This window comes from Protopterus annectens, chromosome 2.part0, assembly GCF_019279795.1.
Source record: "Protopterus annectens isolate FY-2018-M chromosome 2.part0, PAN1.0, whole genome shotgun sequence".
NCBI lineage: Eukaryota > Metazoa > Chordata > Ceratodontiformes > Protopteridae > Protopterus > Protopterus annectens.
Window position 1 is genome coordinate 1,312,863,724 of NC_056728.1, and position 14,914 is coordinate 1,312,878,637.

Sequence of the window (14,914 nt, forward strand, 5' to 3'; positions counted from 1 at the left end):
GTTTTAGGAGTTGAAAAATTATGCCAGAAAAAAGGGCTGAAATTGTTCTAATTATGCATAGGTCATATGGTAATTAAGGGAAGACTCTGGCATCCTGCCAGTAAAAATAGATTCAGCTGATAAGAGTAAAAATCTCGACCGTGAGCTTGCCTGTTTTTAATGTTTCTGGATACTCTTGATTGTTGTGGCAGTCACTTCCATAATCATGAAAGTACAGGAGATGTCCACAGCAGTGTATTTCAGTCCGCCGCTGTAATTGAGAACCATCCCTGCCCCAGTGGCTATACCAGCAATGTCCACTGCCTGACCTTGAGGCCTTACCTTCAAGCACATCAGCATTTGTGTAATTACTGTAACCTGGTTCCAGTATAGTGATAGTACTCCCTGAATTCAGGTGTATTGTCTGTCAAACATTGCAGTCTACTAGCACTTGATGGGGTGGGGCTTGTATATTTGTAACTCCTTTGTATCTCTCCAAAGTTTGCTTGTTATCTAGCAGTAGTTGAAGTCGTAGTTACCTTATCCTGTTCTAGCTAATTATAGAACCCTCTTTATGACTTGTTCAAAGCATGCAGAATAACCATTTGGAGATGGGAGATGTTAAACATCAAACCCAAACCCCTTTTTTATACTTATATTTTTGGTAATCAAAAAAGTATGCTCACAGATTTCTGGACTTTAATGGAAGTACATGATCAAATGTGTCCTGCTGCTGCCTGGTTTACAGTGAATAATTGTTTAACACAACCTCTCCAGACGTTCATGTTTCACTTTTGCAGTCATTACCTGTGAGTTATCCCTGCTGTGATGGCCTTCGGCTGGCCCAAATACCAGAGTCCATGTTTTACTACGTTGGCTGCTGTAGCTTACTGGCTGACGTCAGGTCGTCAGTGCTATAAAGGAAGGCAGCCGATGCTATTACATCAGTCTTTCTTGCCTTGCCATGGAGTCCATAGCAGAAGCAGTTCACAAGTGTGCCGGTCGGTCGCTACCAGAGTTTGAATTCCAGCTGAAAACGTCTAAAGCGAAGTACCCCGTTGGGGATCCTTTTTTCTTCCACTAACCAATGTCCAAAAAAGTTAACGATTGTCTCACCTGTGGAAAGCAAATACCACACCAAGACTTCGAATCATACTGCGTCACTTGTTTAGGCCCTTACCACGACGTCCCCCGTTGCCAGTTCTGTGCCATCTTTAATGTGAGAATCATTTGTCATAGAGCTCTTTTTGTAGCCGGGTATTTTCATCTTCCGTCTTCGTATTCTGAAATGGTGTCCATCAGCCAGCAACCTGTAGACATTCCGAAAAAACGTAAGGACGAAGATAGACCACACAAGGCTGAGCCTTCCAGATAGACTACTGCTAAGCAGGTAGTCAGTTCTCCGGAATTCAGTGAGATGCATTTGGAGCCCCTGATGCCCAATTCTGTACCTTCGCAGGCCTCTACTGAGACCCTTTTGGAGTCCGGTATGCCACAGAAATCTGTCTTCCGAGCCTTTGGTCGTCTCTAGCTCATTTGGGTCCGGAGCCGCGATGCAGGCACTGGCTTCCAAGGAGGCTTTTCGCACTAGTGAATGTAGACAAAAAATGACGTCTTCTCCTCCGACTACCATTTCTCTCAGACCGATGGATACTCTTCCACTCCCAAGGCAATGAGTTCTAAGCCACCCCTCTATGGCAAAAACTCTTAATGACTCCCTTTCCCCCCTCTGCCCTCCTTTCACTCGCCAAAAACTAGGAGGAAGGCTCTCCCTCTGCAAAGAAAATTGGCTTTCTTTAATAATGAACCAGTGGGTCGTAATGATCATTTCTCAGGGATACAAATCCTCTTAATTCTAAGAGGGTACCCATACTGGTCTCCAAAGCAGTGGGCAGAGGGATTGAAACAAGTCCAGACTCTCGTATCCCAAAGGGCAGTAGAACCTGTTCCCTCAGACCAAACAGGCAAACGTTTTTATTCTGGACTATTCCTTATTCCCAGAAAAGAGGGAACTTGACACCCCTTCCTGGATCTATCCATTCTGAATACCTTCCTGGTGGTCCCCAAATTCAAAATGCTAACCTTGCAGCAGCTGCTGCCCATGCTGACAAAAAAATGTCTGGTTAGTTACTCTATATCTAAGATGCCTACCTCCATATCCCTATAAGGGAATCCTGCAGGAAATTAATTAGCTTCAGAGCAGGCTCACAACACTTTCTGTTCTCTGTGCTACCCTTTGGTTTATCCACTGCTCCCAGGGTATTCGCCAAATGCTTAGCCCCGGCTATAGCCTTTTGCAGACAGAAAAAATGCAAATGTACCCTTATCTGGATGACTGCCTCATTCAGGCAGATTGCAAAGGAAAGCTCCTCAAGGACCTCCTCTTTGTCAAAACCCTCCTAGCCTCCTTAGGGTACACCATCAATGAGCAGAAATCAAGACAAACAGCCTCCAGGAAGATCATTTTCTTAGGGGCACTGCTGGGCACAGCATCCCAAATGGCCTTCCTATCCCCAGAAAAACAGAGCTTCCTGTCTCTCTATTTCCACCCAGCTGGCTTCCAGAAGACACTTCACTGCGAGGAAGTTCCTTTAAGCCTTTGGGTACATAGCATCTTCAATCCTTTTAATTCCTCTGGCCAGGCTTCAAATAAGAAATATTCAGTGGTACCTAAAGAACCTTTGGCTGGCAGCCTCCTTCCATAGTACTACACCTGATAGCACAATACCGACCAGGGATCAACAACACTCTGGCAGACCACTTAAGCAGAAGCTTACTGGACCCCTACAAATGGCAGCTCCACAGAAAAACCTTTTTACAAATCACTCTGGCATGGGGGATTCCAGAGATGGATCTCTCTGCTTCGCATCCCATCCATCAGTTGAAAAAATTCTGCACCAAGGTGTATCACCACCTAGCATGGAAGGTGGATGCCCTGACCTTCCCCTGGAATACCCTCTTTGTGTATGCATTCCCCCCTCTGCCTTTTATCCCCAGAGTGCTGATCAAAATAAGGGAGGAGAGAACAAAGGCCATCCTCCTTGCTCCAGACTGGCGCAGACAATGTTGGTACACTTTACTGTGCAGTCTGTCAGGCAGCTTCCCTTGATCTCAGACCTCTTAACTCAGTGGAGGTGGGGGGTGGGGGCTGATTCACCCAGACTTGCCGACTCTCTGTCAGCGTGGCTAATACTCTAAAGGAAAACAAGGGGCCCTTGTTAAGCAAATGGGCCCTAGACATTATCACAGAGTCCAGAAGGCCCAGCACCAGTAAATCTTATGCAGGAAAATGGAAAAGGTTCTGCTCCTGGAGCCAGTCCAGAGGGGGCAATACCTCACAACCTTCCATCCCTCTTATCCTGGACTACCTAGCGGAGTTACTTAACAGTGGCCTCTCCTTCTGTATTAAAATCCCACACCTCAGCAATTTCAGCTCATTTTGATACAGAACAGCCCTTCTTTTCCTATCTTTTGATTAAACAATTCCTCAGAGGGGCTTCTAATATCACAACTCCCAGAAGGCCACCCACTCCAGCCTGGAACCTGAATTATGTTTTGGAAAAACTAACTGTACCACCCTTTTAATCTGCTGCCTCAGCAGAACTAATATCTCTCTTGGAAGACTGCTTTTCTCCTAGCTGTCACCTCAGCAGGAAGGGTTTCAGAACTTTAGGCTCTGATGGCCATTGAGCCCTTCATAATCTACCATGTAGACAGGGTCTCCCTGAGGACTAATCCTCCTTTATGCCCAAGGTGGTATCCAAGTCTCAACCAGGCGCTACATCTACCCACCTTCCTTCCTAATCCTCAAAACAAGGGGAAAGAATTCTGCACTCACTGAGCATGCACAGATAGCTCAGATACTATCTGGACCGTACTAAACCCCTCAGGAAAATGGACCCTATTCTTGTCACCTTTCCCCAGGTGCAGAGGAGAATCCCATCTTCAAACAAACCATTTCCAATTGGATATCACACTGTATCCATTTCTGCTACAGTTTGCATGGGAACCTCCCCAAGTCTTTTCAAACCCATTCCACAAGGGCAGCCTCCATTTCTGTAGCATTACTCAGGGAAGTTCCCACCAGGGACATCCTGGAAGTTGCCACCTGGACTTCTGTCCATAATACCAAGCATTACCACCTATCTCTATTCTCTAAGGCTAGGGCAGAGTTTGCCTCTGCAGGGCATGCTGACCCATTCCTAGGTCTCTTACTAATCCTACCCACCCCTCTCCTCAGCTTTGGGAATCATCCCACAGGTGATGACTGCAACAGTAAAACATTAAGAACATAGTACAGTTGTGTACACTTACCAAAAATATAGAGGTTCGAGTGTGTTCACTGTTGCAATCCTGGTTTCCCTCTCTCCTTCCCCCTTTTATCTTATTTAGGGAGATGTAACGTTTCTAACCCACTTCAGTATATTTATTTGGGCCTCTGACTGGTTAGGGCAAGAAAACTGATGTAATGGCATTGGCTGCCTTCCTTTATAGCACTGATGACCTGACGTCAGGCAGCATGCAACAGCAGCCGACGCAGAAAAACATTGACTCTGGTATTTGGGCCGGCTGAGGGCTACCACAGCAGGAATCACCCACAGGGGATGACTGCGATGGTGAATACACTCGAACATCTGCATTTATGGTAATTGTATGCAACTGTGTCTTTACTTTCTGCCATAGTTTTGTCAAGATTAATTCTTGTTCTGGTGTGATTGCATCGTTAATATAGGTCTTGGCTGCTTCCTTATAGTCAGGCTTTTAACGGCACTCAATGTACCCTTTCAGTTAACAAATCCTGCTGTGGACACCAGTCCAGTTACTCATTTGAGTTTTCTTAAAATGAACTGCCTGATGTTCATCGTGTTACACTGCTGCAGTCATCACACTTGAGTTATCCTGCCGTCAGGCGGTTCCGCAGTCGGCCCGAGTTCTAAAGTCTTGGTCCGGAGTCTGTTGCTGTCACTTCTTCCCTGATGTCAGTGCGCCAGGAGTATATAAGATGCAGCCGACGCCATTTTCTTCAGTCTTTCTTGCCGCGCGGTGCCCGATGCAAAAGCAGTTCGCAAGTGCCGGTCGGCCGACTCCTGATGTTTTCATTCCGAATCCAGAACCGAAGTCTTCTACAAAGCTAAGTACCCCGTTGGGGAAACTTTTTCTTGCCTCAGACCGATGTCAGTAAAAGTTAATAATTGTATTTCTTGCAGGAAGCAAATTACCTCATAAGGATTTCCATTCCTATTATATCCCATGCCTAGGCCCAGACCACGACGTCACTGGTTGTCATTTTTGTGCTAAGTTTAACAAGTGCACTATTAAACGTCTGATTTTGCCCGGCATTATTTTGGCATAAAATTCCATTACACCATGCCGTTGGAACAGCTGACGACCGGAATACACACAAAGTGCAAAGACGAGGACAAGCATCAGAGGCCCAAAACTGACGATGAAGCCTCTTCTAGGCCAGTCGCCAGTTCTCCGGTTTTCAGCGAGGTGCCTTCGCAGCCCCTGACGACTGCATCTTTAGAACCACAGGCCACCTCTGACTCCCACGTGGAGATGGCTGGGCCTTCGGATACACCATACTTGAGGCTTACCGAGACTAACCCTTCAGAGGGCTCCGGAGTAGCTGAACAACTCGCAGCTTCACAGGGTATTTTCAGGCCTATTCAGTTAATCATTAAATCTTCTGCTAAATCTAAAACAAAGAAACGACTTCAGCATTCACCAGGACAGGCCTACATGCCTAAGAAACAGATGCTGAAAATGGCCAAAGACCTAATCACTCTGGTCAGAGGGTCCCATCCTCCTCGTGATAAAAGGCCTAGACAGGATGCAGACTATATGACTCATCCGACCAGGTATCCATCTCCTCAGATTCATCCTCAGACCAAGGATACTCCTTACTCTCTCTTATAAGGATTCTGATGCTGAGGAATCCAATCCTTCAGCCGCTCCACCAGAGGACTACTCCTTTGGGGAAACCTTGCATACCATGCGGACGCATTTCCAGTGGGAGGGCCAGAATTGCTAAGAATCCAAGAAAAAGCTCAGAGATTTCCTTTTATTACCTCAACACAGACCCCTTGCTATTCTGCCAGTGTTAGATATTGTGGATGATGTGTATGCTGAATCCAGCTTAAATCCTAATTCTTTACGTCCAGCTCCAGTTAAGCCAGACAGATGTTAGAGTCCCTGACTCTCACAAATTCCTTTATAAAAGCCCTGTTGCTGACCCTGAAACTATTTCCCAGGGTCCCAAAGGGGGTAAAGGCCTCTCCAGCAAAAAATCCAGTCCCCTCTGACAGAGATTCCAGGGCATTAGACAGATTGGGAAAGAAAGTATACACATCTGCAACTTTAGCAATGAGAGCACTAAATTGCCAGTTTCACATGCTTAAATATCAGCAATATTTGATGTCTCACTTGAAACAAAGAATGCTTCCAAATTCAGATCTTCCTAATTATAGGGAAATGCAGGATTTATTACATGCAGCTGAACAAGTGGGAAAACATACTTTGCAATGTGGTTTTGATTCCTTAGAGGCCTCCTGTAGAGCAGCAGTTACAGGGTCCGTCATTAGAAGACATTCTTGGTTAAAAGAACAGACCTTACCAGATCATGTTAAAAGAAAATTATTGGATGCACCTTTGCAGCAGGATGTTTTATTTGGAGTTAAGGCAGAAGAGGTATTAAAAAAAATGGAGGATAAAGCAAAATCTATGCAAACGGTGAAGGATGTCTTACAGGTTCAGCCTCCTCGATTTAGCAGAAATTGGCCAACAAAGAATTGGTCCTTTCCAGTTTCAGACAGACCTCAAAGGGGCAGATACAGACGTCCAAGAGGCAGAGGACAACTACAAGGAACTTACAGGACTCGACAATGGGGTGCTTCAACCCAGAAAGAAGGGGAAAACAGGCCTCAACCTTATAAAAAGCAGACCCAATGACTTCCCACTATAGCTGCCAAACATCTCTCTTGGCAGCCCCCTTGGGGAGAAAACTGGCACTTTTAGTCAGAATTGGCAAATAATCACCCAAGACAAATGGGTTCTCAATATTGTCTCAAGGTTACATGTTCCACTTTCACACTCTGCCATGGTTAAAAGGAATGCCAAATCTGCCACCATATCAATGGGCAGAGACTCAAAGGCAAATTACAGCACTCATGGACATGAGAGCTATTCAAAAGGTACCAACACAGGAGCAAGGACAAGGATTTTACTCAAGACTCTTTCCGGTTCCCAGAAAGGACAAAGCCTGGAGGCCCATTCTGGATCGATCTTCTCTAAATACTTACCTGGATGTTCCAAAATTCAAAATGTTGACACTACAGCAGCTTCTTCCCATGCTGGGCAAGAAAGCTTGGCTCGTAACATTTGGACCTCAAGGAGGCATACCTGCATGTCCCTATCAGACAAGATTGCAGAAGATACCTCAGATTTTTAGCAGGTTCAATGCACTGCCCCTTGGCTTATCTACTGCGCCCAGGATCTTTACAAAATGCCTGGCACCCGTAATTGCGTTTTGCAGACAAAAAGGAATTCAAATTTACCCATATTTGGACGACTGCCTTATTCAAGCAGAGTGCAAAGACATTCTTCTAAAGCATCTGACGTTTGTAAAAAGACTGCTAATTTGTCTAGGGTACACAGTAAACGAAAAGAAATCAAAACTAGTGCCCTCACAAGAGATAATATTCCTGGGTGCCAGCTTAAATACAATGGCCCAGATGGCAAGGACAACTGACTCAATATTTCCAGTTGATGGCAACAAAAACTCAACTCCCTGCAAGAAAAATTCTGCAGGCCTTTGGTTACATGGCATCTTGCATACTACTAATTCCATATGCAAAACTGCATATGAGGAAACTACAATGGTACCTAAAGAGTGTCTGGGTCTCATCACTGTCACAGTTTGGAAACAGTAATACCACTTATTCCTTGCCTTCAACAGGAGTTTCGATGGTGGGCCCAAGCCTGTCACCTCAACAAGGGACAGCCTTTCACTCAACCCACAGCCAGGCAAACTGTGACAACAGATGTTTCGGATTATGCCTGGGGAGCGCACATGGCAGGAAAATGTATTCAGGGCAAGTGGCCTGCAGAACAAAGGCATCTTCACATCAGTCAAAAAGAAATGCTAGCTGTGCAAAATGCCCTTATAGCTTTCAAGGACCTTCTGCATCCAGGACAACTACTCCTAAAGACAGACAACACCACAGTTATGTGGTACATAAACAAGCAAGGGGGCACTCATTCATACTCCCTCTGCAGACAAGCCATGACTTTGTGGAACACAGCTATAACCTATCAAGTTCATCTGCAAGCACAATTCCTGCCAGGAGAGAAAAATACACTGGCAGACGACTTGAGCAGAAACATCATGGACCCGCACAAGTGGAGATTACATACACAAATGTTCAGGATGATAGCACAGAAATGGTAGAGCCCTGACATAGATCTGTTCGCATCCCCAATGAATTGCCAGCTACAGAAATTCTGCACAAGGACTTGCCACCCACAAGCATGGAAAGTGGATGCCCCCTCAGCTGGAAAAACCTACAAGTATACGCTTTCCCACCACTGCCTCTCCTTTCAAAGGGGCTCATAAAAGCCAGACAAAGGCCAAAGATGATCCTGATTGCCCCAGACTGGCTACGCCAGCACTGGTACCCAGTCTTGAAGAACATAGCACAAGGACCACCATGGATTTTGCCTCAAATCTCATCTTCTGACTCAGCAAAACAATCCGATACTTCACGGTCAGCTCAAGACTTTAAACCTGGCTGCATGGAAGATTCCTTAATCAAGCAAACAATTCCTCTCTCCAAAGCTGTTATGGATGTCATTCTGGAGGCTAGAAGGCCTAGTACCAGGAAAGCCTATTCGGATAAATGGAAGAGATTCTGTGCCTGGAACCAGGCTCACAGCCTTGACCCTCTTGTCCCAAATATTCCCCAGATACTACAATACTTGACTGAGATGCTGGACAAGGGCCTCTCCTTTTCATCCATTAAGATCCATGCCTCTGCCATCTCTGCTCATTACAACACAGATCCACCAATTTTTTTCTCAACCTTTGCTAAAACAGTACCTCAGAGGGGCTAAAAACATAAGACCGCCCCGTAGAGCACCAACTCCAACTTGGGACCTCAACTTAGTCTTGGAAAAATTAACTTTACCTCGTTTTGAGCTGGCTAACTCAGCAGACTTAAAATATGTCTCTTGGAAAACTGCTCTGCTCCTGGCAATAACCTCAGCACAAAGAATTTAAGAATTACAGGCACTAATGGCAGTGGAACCTTTAATCTTTTTCCACCAAGACAGGGTGTCTTTAAGAACAAACCCTACTTTTATGCCAAAGGTGGTATCAAGTGTGGCTCTAAACCAAACTATTCACTTGCCAACTTTTTATCCAAATCCACAGAATAAAGGGGAGAGACTACTGCATTCCTTGGACATACACAGGCAGTTACGCTTCTACTTGGACAAAACTAAGGCTTTCAGGAAAACTGAGCAAGTGTTTGTATCATATGCTGCAGGAACACAGGGGAAAGCCATTTCAAAATGGACTATTTCAAAATGGATAGGCCATTGCATACGTTTCTGCTATACACATCATGGAAAAACTGCACCTAACAGCATTAGGTCTCATTCCACCAGGGCAACAGCCACTTCAACTGCCTACCTCAGAGGAGTACCTACCAAGGACATTTTGGAAGCAGCAACTTGGAGTTCTGTACGTATCTTCACCAAGCATTACCATCTGCCTCTTTACTCTAAATCCAGAGCTGGCTTTTCCACTGCAGTTCTGCAGGGCCTTATAGCCACCCCTAATGCCTTATAGAACCAGCCACCCTACCTCAGCTTTGGGATTCTACCCAGGTGTAACGACTGCAGCAGTGTAACATGATGAACATAGCACAGTTTTGTACCTACCATAAATGTAGATGCTCGAGTGTATACACTGCTGCAGTCCAGGTTACCCTCCTTCCTTCCCCTCTTAATTGCTTTTACTTACCCTAGTATTCCACCCTTTGCTGCCTATGTGAAGTATTTGCTGGTAACAAAGTATTTGATTGCTTTTCTTAAGTATGTTTTATTAGCAATTTACATTGCCTACCTTCTTGGGGGCGCCTGAGATCTGGGGCAAGAAAAACTGAAGAAAATGGTGTCTGCTACTTCTTGTATACCCCTGGTGCACTGACGTCAGGGAAGAAGTGACCGCAACCGATGGCGGACCAAGACTTTGGCACTTGGGCCGACTGTGAGACCGCCTGACGGCAGGATAACCCAAGTGTAATGACTGCAGCAGTGTATACACTCTAACATCTACATTTATGGTAGGTACAAAACTGTACTTTCCTTCTAGTTTCTCTGGTACAACAGAAACTTTCAGGTTTTCTCTCTACGTGTCCTGTCTTTTAACTTTTTTGTTTAAGCATCTCTTCTTGAGAATCACCATACTCAGTCAGCCCTTCATTTCAGCCTCTGATTTTTTGCATTTATCAGTTCATTTGAATTATTAAAGCTTCTAGATGTCTTTCTAGTTTATAAGTTCATAGGTTGGTACTAGGCTATCGGCCCTAGGGCCTATACAAGCGTAGCCATAACAATTCCTTGGCTATTTCTTCCCACACTATTTACTTCCCTAGACCGCTGTCTAGCAGGGTGACTGACGTGATCCCTGCAGTGAATTTCCTTTCTCCCATCCAGTCATGAAGGCTCTTTTTGAAGAGGGCCAAAGAGGTGCTCTGCTTGACATGTATGGGCAGTCTGTTCCAGAGTCTGGGGAGTCTCTGGGTCATGCACCTATCCCTCCAGCATGTTTTGTTTATTGTGATGACAAGGTTTAGATCCCTAGAGCATGTGGCTGTGAGGGATTGGGATTTCATTAAGTGTAGCATGTCCAACAGCTCTGGGTTTGACATGGCCTTGTATGTTAAGCAGAAATTGCCTCAGCGTAGACTATATGCAACATAGTATAGCTGGAGTTTTTAAGGCGGTCAGCATAGGTCATCTGCTTTAGGCCTGTGATTCTTTTAGTGAGGTATTTTTGCGGCCTTTCCAGTTGCAGATGTCTTGAGAGGTACATACCAAATGGGGCATTGTTTTCTATAATGGATCTAATGAGGTTAGTACAGTTGGACAATGACCTTTTTTCTGGATGAAAAGCCCTTAGTGATGAGGTGTGCCACATAGGATTTACTTACTGTTGTGGCGATGTGGTTATTGAAGGTGAGACCACTGTCCACCCGTGTCCCTAAGTCTCTTATCTCACTTTGTGTTTAGTGTACTGCCACCTATGTGGTAATTCAGGGGTACAAGTTTTTTCCCCAAAGGGGATAACTATACATTTCTTGGCATTGAGCTTGAGCCCATGGCTCTGGCACCAAGCATCTGTTTCTGTAAGGCCCTTTTGTAGAGTATCGACATCATTTGGGGATTCAATAATGGCTCCCAGTTTGCAGTCATCTGCAAACTTTGTTAGCCAGAGTCCCTTAGTGTTGGCCTGTATTTCAGAGAAGTAGATGCCAAACAAGAGAGGTCCCAGGACTGAACCCTGAGGTACTCCACTAGCCTGGAGCTCGATTTGGAGTCAGCTACTTTTACAGTGTGATTTCTGTCAGTCAGTTGGCAACCCATCGAGTGACGTAGGGATTAATGCTCAGCTTAGTAAGCTTATTTATGATTCCAGAGTGGGGGATGGTGTTGCAGTATTCATAAGAGCGACCTGACATCTGGCCAGTATACCAAAGCCTTTTACTGCTTACAAGTACATGGTATGTTGCACGTATGCTTCCCGCATACATAGGGCATGAATGCGACATCCACACGTACTGTTCTCAGAACTTCTGTGCTTTCAGTCCAGACACCATCTGTGATGAACTGTCTGCTCGTTTGAGTTGTTTGCTAGTGTATCGAGCCACTTCAGATGAGTCCCTGTTGGGGGGATGGGGGTTCTCATTCTTATTTCCTACTGTGTTTGTGAGATTTTTCATTTTATCTAAGAAAGGGTTTACTTTCATTTTGTCGCACCTGGTATGTGAGATCGTACTTTTGTGCGACTTGTAAGAGTGAATTACGGATACTACCGTGGACAAATGTTGAAAAAGTTTGACGGAAAACCATTTTTGACATTTGTCCATGTGTTGAATGGCAAAATACATTCGCTTATTAGCCATTCAAACACGTTTTTTCCAAGTTTACAGTTTTTTGCTGCCGTACTTTCGACCTTACAGACGTCGTACAAACAGCACACGAAGTAAAGGTAAACCTCAAGAAAGGTATTGCCAGTGTGGAAGACAGATTCTTCATAAAGATAGTCACAACAAGTGCTTACTTTGCTTAACACCTACCAATGACCATAAACCTGGTTCCATTTGCCGGGCCTTTGTGCCTAAGAGTTTGAGTAGCCTGCTGTCCTTGCTAGCTATTTGTCTAAGAAACCAACATCTTAAACGCTTGGCGAAAGATGTTATGGAGGGCATGTCTGGCTGGTTTTCTGAGTTATTGTGAAGAGAGAGGCCAAACACCGTAGGTCTGGGTCTTTGGCTGCGCCTTCTACGTTGGACATTTCACTTGAGGCCGATTAAAGGCCCAGAGATCTGTCCAGTTCTTGGCTTGGATTCTTTGTCTGAAACCAGTTCAGAGGTCGCCATCTATCAGCTGACTGGCACATCCTCTGAGGCTATGTAGACATATGCTTCTGGTGTTCAGGGGGAACAAAGACTTTTATTTCAGAAGGCCTCAGTACTAGTTAGAGATATACTCCTGACTACAATTGTGGATTGTAGGCCAACTTCGGGCCCTTCCACTTTTCATAAGGTGGATGTGCACATTAAAAAGAAGCAAAAGACCAAGCATTCCACTTCTCCCAGAGATCCACAAAGTGAATGGCTGAGATTTACCCAAGGCTTATTTAAAGATCTTATGGCCTTCTTCTAATATCTCTGTCCCCACTCCACCTTGGAAATGTTCACCACAAAAGACAATTGGGCAACAAGATTATTCAGTGGAAGAACTTTTTTCAGATTCCTTGACCTGCTTTACCCAGGTTCCTTCTCTGGAGTATGCTCCTGTAGAAGAGGAGTCTAATGGTACTGGTTCTCCCGTAGAAGAGATTATTTTTGGGGAAACTATTTCCAAAATTGAGTTTTTTCATACTGGATAGATGTTCTTCATGTTTCACTGTTGCAGTCATCACACTTGTGTTCTCTGTCTGCAGGTAGCCCTCAGTAGACCCGAATACCAGAGACTTGGTATTTCTCCATCGGATGCTGTTGTTCCAGGACTGATGTCCGGTATCTAAAAACAAGCAGCCAATGCCATTATATCAGTCTTTTTTGCAGAGGAGTCTGAAGCAGAAGCAGTTTGCAAGTGCCGTTCGGCCACTACCTGAATTTATGTTTACAAATTGAATAATCTTGAAGTTATCTAAAGCTAAGTACCCCATTGGGGATCCTTTTTTCTTGCTCTAACTGATGTCAGAAAAAGTTAACAATTGTCTTGCCTGTGGAAAGCAAATACCTTGAGATTTTCATTCTTTCTGCATCACCCGTTTAGGGCCAGACCACGATGTCCCTCACGGTTTGTTTTGTGCCTTATTTAACGCCCAAACCATTCATCGTCTGGCTCTTTGTCACTAAATTATTTCGCTCTCTATCTCTGTATTCTGAAATGGTCTCGGTAAGCCGTCTGACTACAGATATTCTGAAAAAATGTAAAGATGAAGACTGAGACAGACCGCATAGGTTCAAAACAGCCGATGATGCTTCCATTAAGCTAGTGGCCAGTCCGCCGGTAATAAGTGAGGTGCTATCGCAGCCCCCTGATGCCCGCTTCAGTGGATTTGCAGGCCTCTACTGAGACCCATTCGGAGTCAGGTATGCCACGAGAGTCTTCGACTATGGAACTTGCGGATGTCTGTACCTTGGATGGGTCTGGAGCCGCTGAGCAGGCACCGGCTTCTGAGGCAGTTATTCGCTCATCCAATGTTTGACTCAAACTGACTACTACTTTTTTATCCAAAACTACCGAGTTGCTTAGGCCCAGAGTACATAGTAGCCTAGAAAACTGATGACCAAAGCGCATGCACCTGCTCCCATGCCACAAAAACAAATGCTTAGAATCGCTGAAGACCTTATTACGCTGATAAGGGGAAGTCAGCCTTCCTCTGCTAATACCCAAAGAATTCAGTTGCCTTCAGATTCTACAGACCAGGAGTCCGATGACTGATCTTTCTGATTATCAGGACATGCCTTTATCTGCTTATGAGGATTCAGATGCAGAGGAATCCATTCCCTCTGCCTCCTCTCCAGAGGATTTTTCTTTTGGTGAAACCTTGCATAGCTTACGAGAACATTTCTGCTGGAAATGCCAATACTATCCTCAGTCCAAAAAGAGACTTGGAGAATTTCTAGAGCTGCTTCAAAATAGGCCCTTAGCAATACCCCCTGTCCTGGATGTTGTGGATTATGTTTTTATGGAATCCAGTCTTAACTTCTGACACTACCTCTTTGCCCTAGGAAACCAGACATGTACTACAGAGTACCTGACACACTCAGGATTCCTTTCAGAATGCTACTGTTGACCCAGAGATCATTTCCCGGGTACCTAAAAGTATTAAGGCTACTACAGCCAAAAATCCTACTCCTTCAGGCAGGAATTCCAGAGCTATAGACATATGGGGTTAGAAGGTGTATATACTTCTGCAACCCTTGCTATCAGGGCATTGAATTGTCAGATGTTCATGTTTCACTGTTGTAATAACATTTGGGTTATCTGCTTGTTGTAGCCCTCAGTCGGCCTGATTATCAAAGTCTTGGGTCCTGCATTGGTTGCTGTCTCATCTTCCATGACGTCAGGTAGTCAGGGGTATAAAGCATGCAGCTGACGCCTTTACATCAGTCTTTCTTGCCGTGCGGTGCCC

General features: G+C 45.0%; 1 protein-coding gene across 1 annotated transcript in view; it reads left to right on the forward strand.

Annotated features, from left to right (window-relative positions):
- PPM1G (protein phosphatase, Mg2+/Mn2+ dependent 1G) overlaps positions 1-14,914 on the forward strand; it is an 823,201-nt gene that overhangs the window by 303,682 nt on the left and 504,605 nt on the right. The gene's annotated exons all lie outside the window — the stretch shown is intronic.